This window comes from Eleutherodactylus coqui, chromosome 6 (genome assembly GCF_035609145.1).
Source record: "Eleutherodactylus coqui strain aEleCoq1 chromosome 6, aEleCoq1.hap1, whole genome shotgun sequence".
Classification (NCBI taxonomy): domain Eukaryota; kingdom Metazoa; phylum Chordata; class Amphibia; order Anura; family Eleutherodactylidae; genus Eleutherodactylus; species Eleutherodactylus coqui.
Window position 1 is genome coordinate 148,122,747 of NC_089842.1, and position 6,369 is coordinate 148,129,115.

The following is a 6,369-nucleotide window of genomic DNA, read 5'->3' on the forward strand; positions in this document are numbered from 1 at the left end:
GCTATGGTTCAGAAGGTGAATCCATCCAAAGGTATCAGAGGACTCGGGGTATGCCAAAAAAAACCCTCTTCATAGCATTACTCCATCTCCACCAGCTTAAGGAGACACTTGACAGGAAGGGTTCATCGATTCATGCTACTTGAGCTAAATTCTGAGCCCTCCATAAGCATGGTGCAACAGAAATTGGGATTCAGCAGACCAGATCACATAACCCGGAAGTCAGCTGGGACAGTGCTGCGTGTACTGCAGCAGCCAGGAACGGTTACATTTTAACAGGTATATGGCAATATTAAAGAGGGGTCAGGTGGGGCATTGTGATACTAAAAACAGGGCCAGGCAGGGCATTGTGTTCACTCAAAGGGGGCTAGGCAGGGGAAATTATTACTAGAAAAGAGGCCAGGAGCAGCATTATTATTACTAAAAAGGGGTTACAAAACTTTTGCTCACATGATTTTATGCTGCACTCCGAGGCCACATGTCTAATATCTAAACAGGGAAGATGCAATCACGAAAGAGCCGGTCTCTAATAAAGCAGCCATGCAGTGTCTATCGCATGAAGTCAGCTGAAGAAATAAGACAATCGTTTCTTAAAGCGGTTGTCCCATGACTGTTTTTTTCTGATTATATCCAATCAATCTGACATGTTAGAAAAGTAATTTAGATAAGGGCATCTCCCAACCTTTTCAGCCTTGGAGCACCCCTGGGAAAAATTTGTTATCATGGGCACACCTACCAAAAAGGGGATGTGGTTGGATGCTTATCACAACGCATGATTTTACATCCATTATTCAAACGGCCATTATAGTAGTATATATAGGCCTAGTAGTTATAAACCTCCTTTTCGATGGAACCAGTATTAATAGCATGTCACAGATGCCCCTAAATGCCGCCAATACCCCGATAGTGCCTGATAGAGATGCCCACATCTTTCATTTGCTCCCATACTACCCCTAAAGGGTCACAGCCTCAGATGCCTCCATAGGTTTTGTGGCCTCAGATATAATATAGTGCCAGTCTCAGATACTCCGATCAAATGTGGTCTCCTTCTGTATTCCAGCAGACAGACAGGGGATACAGTATTAATAGCACTCAGCTCATAATAAAGGAGCCACCCACTTCTTAGCAGCTGACAGACTGTGATGCACCATCATAGATTTCCATAAGTGTGCAGGCTACGCTAATAAATATAATATAGCCATATTTCATACAATGGTTAACTCAAAACAGTCACCACTGGTCAATAATATGGTGACAAAGTTTTGAAAATGGATGTTATAGGCTGCAATTAATTTCTAATTTATTAAGATTAGAGATGAGTGAGCACACTCGTCCGAGCTTGATGCTCGTTCGAGTATTAGGGTACTCGAGATGCTCGTTACTCGAGTCGAACACCACGCGGTACTCGAGTCAATTGTATTTCCTTCTAGCCAATAGACATGCGGGGAAGGCATTACCACTTCCTGCTGTGACGTGCCAGCCCTATCCACAGCAGTGAGTGGCTGGCGAGATCAGGTGACTGCCGAGTACTTAAAGGGGTTGTCCCGCGGCAGCAAGTGGGTCTATAGACTTCTGTATGGCCATAATAATGCACTTTGTAATATACATTGTGCATTAATTATGAGCCATACAGAAGTTATAAAAAGTTTTTTACTTACCTGCTCCGTTGTTAGCGTCCTCGTTTCCATGGAGCCGACTAATTTTCGCCCTCCGATGGCCAAATTAGCCGCGCTTGCGCAGTCCGGGTCTTCTGCAGTCCTCTATGGGGCTCCGTGTAGCTCCGTGTAGCTCCGCCCCGTCACGTGCCGATTCCAGCCAATCAGGAGGCTGGAATCGGCAATGGACCGCACAGAAGAGCTGCGGTCCACGGAGCAAGAGGATACCGGCGGCCATCTTCACCGGTAAGTATTGAAGTCACCGGAGCGCGGGGATTAAGGTAAGCGCTCCGGTAAGCTTCCTTTAGGTCCCTGCATCGGGGTTGTCTCGCGCCGAACGGGGGGGGGGGTTGAAAAAAAAAACAACCCGTTTCGGCGCGGGACAACCCCTTTAACGTGGTCCCGCCCACGGCTCACCTCAGACACGTGCTGGCAGAGGTTAGGGAAAGTGCTGCTGCTCATTCAGGGATAGTGTTAGCGCAGGTCCTGTCTTCAAGAACCCCAACCGTCCTTCTTAAGGCCACATCTGATCGTGTGCATTACTGTTGTAGCTGGCTGGGAGCAGTAGTGCACCATTTTTTTTTCTCATCTCGGGCTGTGCAGGCTATTACAGCTATAGCGTTCTCAGTCTGCAGTGTATTATGCAGAGTTTAGGGAAAGAGCTGCTGCTGATATAGGGAAAGTGTTAGAGTAGGATCCTGTCTTCAAAAACCCCAAAGCTCCTTCGATGGGCTACATCTGACCGTGTGCATTATACTTGTGGCTGGCTGGGAGTTGCAGTGCATCCATTTTTGTATTACTCATCTAGGACTGTTCCCAGCCTTTCAGTAATAGTTTTTTCAGGCTGCAGTGCCGTACAACCAGCTCTTACCGTTAAACTGCACTCAAATATTTCCTAGCCTACTGCGAACAACTTCATTTATACCGTTCTGTGTCTGCAGTGCATAACACAGAGTGTTGGGGCACAGCCACTTCTATAGGGAAAGTTATATACACTATACAGTCAGTATCCTCCGTGCAAAAACCCCAAAGCTCCTTCGTTGGGCTACATCTGACCGTGTGCATTATACTTTTGGCTTGTCTGGAGTTGTACTGCATCCATTTTTGTATTATGCATCTAGGACTGTTCCCAGCCTTTCAGTAATAGTTTTCTCAGGCTGCAGTGCTGTACAACCAGCTCTCACCGTGAAACTGCACTCAAATAATTCCTAGCCTGCTGCAAATGACTTCATTTATAACATTCTGTGTCTGCAGTACATTATACAGAGGTCTCACCACTAAACAGTACTGTAATATTACCTGGGCCACTGCAAAGTATTTCAGCTCTGCCGCTGTGCAGAGCATCTCACAATACCCTTTCCTTGGTGGCGTTGAGATAGCCGCAGTTACCAGCACTATCTACTGGCTTTGGAGTCTTCTCCCACTGCACACAGCCTCTATTTTCTACAAGTCTCTGTGAGCGGTAAATTACCCCTAGGTATCAGCGCAAGACAGCGGGTTAATTTTTCAAATCACAGCATAGAACCTCCGTTATCTACAAGTCTCTGTGTGGGGTGAATTAAGCCACAGTTGTCAGTGCTGTACGGTGGGGTAATTTATTTGGGCCCTGCTCTATTCTTAATCCGCCATGACAAGAAGTAGGGGTAAGGGTCGATGACGTGAACGCGGATGCGCACGTCCAAGTGAGGGTGTGGGCACAGGCCGAGTTCCTGGTCATGGTGAATCACAGCCAGCTGCTGCGGGATTAGGAGAGAGGCAAGTTTCTGGGGTCCCCAGCTTCATATCACATTTTATGGGTCCGCGTGGTAGACCTTTATTACAAACAGAGCAGTGTGACCAGGTCCTGTCGTGGAAGGCAGAAAATGCGTCCAGCAATGTATCGACCACCCAGTCTTCTATGCAGTCCACTACTCCCGGCCTAGGGACTGCAACTCTGAATCCTCTGGCTGCTGCTCCTCCTTCCTCCCAGCCTCCTCACTCCATGAAAATGACATATTCTGATGAGCAGGCAGACTCCCAGGAACTGTTCTCGGGTCCCTGCCATGTGTGGGAAAAAACGGTTCCTCTCTCACCTGAGGAGTTTGTCATGACCGATGCCCAACCTTTGGAAAGTTCCCGGAGTCCGGGTGATGAGGCTGGGGACTTCCGGCAACTGTCTCAAGAGTTTTTTGTGGGTGAGGATGATGATGAGACAAAGTTGTCTATCAGTGAGGTAGTAGTAAGGGCAGTAAGTCCGAGGGAAGAGCGCACAGAGGATTCAGAGGAAGAGCAGCTGGACGATGAGGTGACTGACCCCACCTGGTTTGCTAAGCCTACTGAGGACAGGGCTTCAGAGGGGAAGGCAAGTGCAGCAGCAGGACAGGTTGGAAGAGGCAGTGGAGTGGCTAGGGGTGGAGGCAAGGCCAGAGCGAAGAATCCCCTAACTGTTTCCCAAAGCACCCCCTCGCGGCAAGCCTCCGTGCAGAGGGCTAGGTGTTCAAAGGTGTGGATGTTTGTTTTTCAGTGAGAGCGCGGATGACCGACAAACAGTGCTGTGCTACCTGTGTCGCCCCAAGATCAGCCGGGGAGTCACCACTACCAGCCTGACCACCACCAGCATGCCAAGCACCCCACAAGGTGGGACGAAGGCCATTCAGCGCCTACGGGTCACACATCTGCCTCTTCCCCTGTGCCCCAACCTGCCACACAGATCTAATCCCCCCCCCAGGACACAGGCAAGAGCACCTCCCGGCCTGCACCCACATCCTCACCTCCACTGTCCTCCACTCCATCCAGCAATGTCTCTTAGCGCAGCGTTCAGCTGTCGCTAACACAAGTGTTTGAGCGAAAGCGCAAATACGCCGCCACCCACCCGCACGCACAAGCTTGTGCACATTGCCAAATTAATCAGCCTGGAGATGCTGCCGTACAGGCTTGTGGAAACGGAGCCTTTCAAAAACATGATGGCGGCGGCAGTCCGACGCTACTCAGTCCCCAGTCGCCACTATTTTTCCCGGTGTGCCGTTCCAGCCCTACACCAGCACATCTCCCGCAACATAAATCGTGCCCTCACCAACGTGGTTACTGGGATGGTCCACTTAACCACGGACACGTGGACACGTGGACACGTGCACAAGTACTGGTGGGCAGGGCCACTATATCTCCCTGACGGCACATTGGGTGAATTTGGTGGAGGCTGAGACTGAGACTGAGTCAGAGCCTGGGACCGCTCACGTCCTACCCACACCCAGAATAGCGGGTCCTACCTCGGTGCTGCTATCTGCGGCGTTTTATGCCACCTCCTCCAAACCCTCCCGCTCCTCCTACTCCGCCACTTCTACCTCTCAATTAAGAAGTGTGAGCACGTCGCCAGCAGTCGGTATCGCAAGGCAGCACAGCGGTGGGCAAGCGTCAGCAAGCCGTGCTGAAACTAATCAGCTTAGGCATATGGCCCCCGAGCTGTTGCAGGGTCTGACAGAGCAGACCGACCTCTGGCTTTTGCCGCTGAGCCTCCAACCAGCATGGTCGTGTGTGATAACGGCCGTAACCTGGTGGCGGCTCTGCAGCTCGGCAGCCTCACACATGTGCCATGCCTGGCCCACGCCTTCAATCTGGTGGTTCAGCGGTTTCTGAAAAACTACCCCCACTTGTCTGACCTGTTCGGCAAGTTGCGCGCGTCTGCGCACATTTCCGCGAGTCAACCAAGGACGCTGCCACCCTGAGGACCCTGCAATATCGGTTTCAGCTGCGAGAGCACCAACTGCTGTGTGACATGCCCACACACTGGAATTCTACGCTGCACATGTTGGCCAGGCTGTACGAGCACCGTAGAGCAATAGTGGAATACCAGCTGCAACATGGGCAGTGTAGTGGTAGTTAGCCTCCCCAATTCTTTACAGAGGAGTGGGCATGGATGGCAGATATTTGCCAGGTCCTCAGAAACTTTGAGGAGTCTACCCAGACGGGGAGCGGCGATGCTACAATCATTAGTGTTACCATCCCGCTCCTTTACCTGCTGAGAAGTTCGCTGCAAAGCATAAGGGCCGACACTTTGCGGTTGGAACAGGAGATGGGGAATGCCAGTATGTCGCTTGATAGCCAGACCACCCTCATGTCTATATCTCAGCGCGTTTTGGAGGAGGAGCAGAAGGAGGAGGGGGAAGAGACAGCTGGGCACACTGCAGAGGGTACCCATGCTGCTTGCCTGTCATCTGTTCAGCGTGTATGGGCTGTAGAGGAGTAGGAGGAGGATCCTGAAAGTCATCTTCCTAGTGAGGACAGCCATGTGTTGCATACCGGTACCCTGGCACACATGGCTAACTTCATGTTAGGCTGCCTTTCTCGTGACCCTCGCGTTAGACGCATTCTGGCCAACACGGATTACTGGGTGTACACCCTTCTCGACCCACGGTATAAGGAGAACCTTTCCACTCTCATTCCCGAAGAGGAAAGGGGTACGAGAGTGATGCAATACCACAGGGCCCTGGTGGAAAAAGTGATGCTAAAGTTCCCATCTGACAGCGCTAGTGGCAGAAGATGCAGTTCCAAGGGCCAAGGAGCAGGGGGGGTGCGGGGATCAGGCAGCATGTCCAGCGCAGGCAGGGGAACACTCTCTAAGGCCTTTGCCAGCTTTATGGCTCCCCAGCAAGACTGTGTCACCACTCCCCAGTCAAGGCTGACTCGGAGGGAGCACTGTAAAAGATGGTGAGGAAGTACGTAGCTGATTGTACCACCGTCC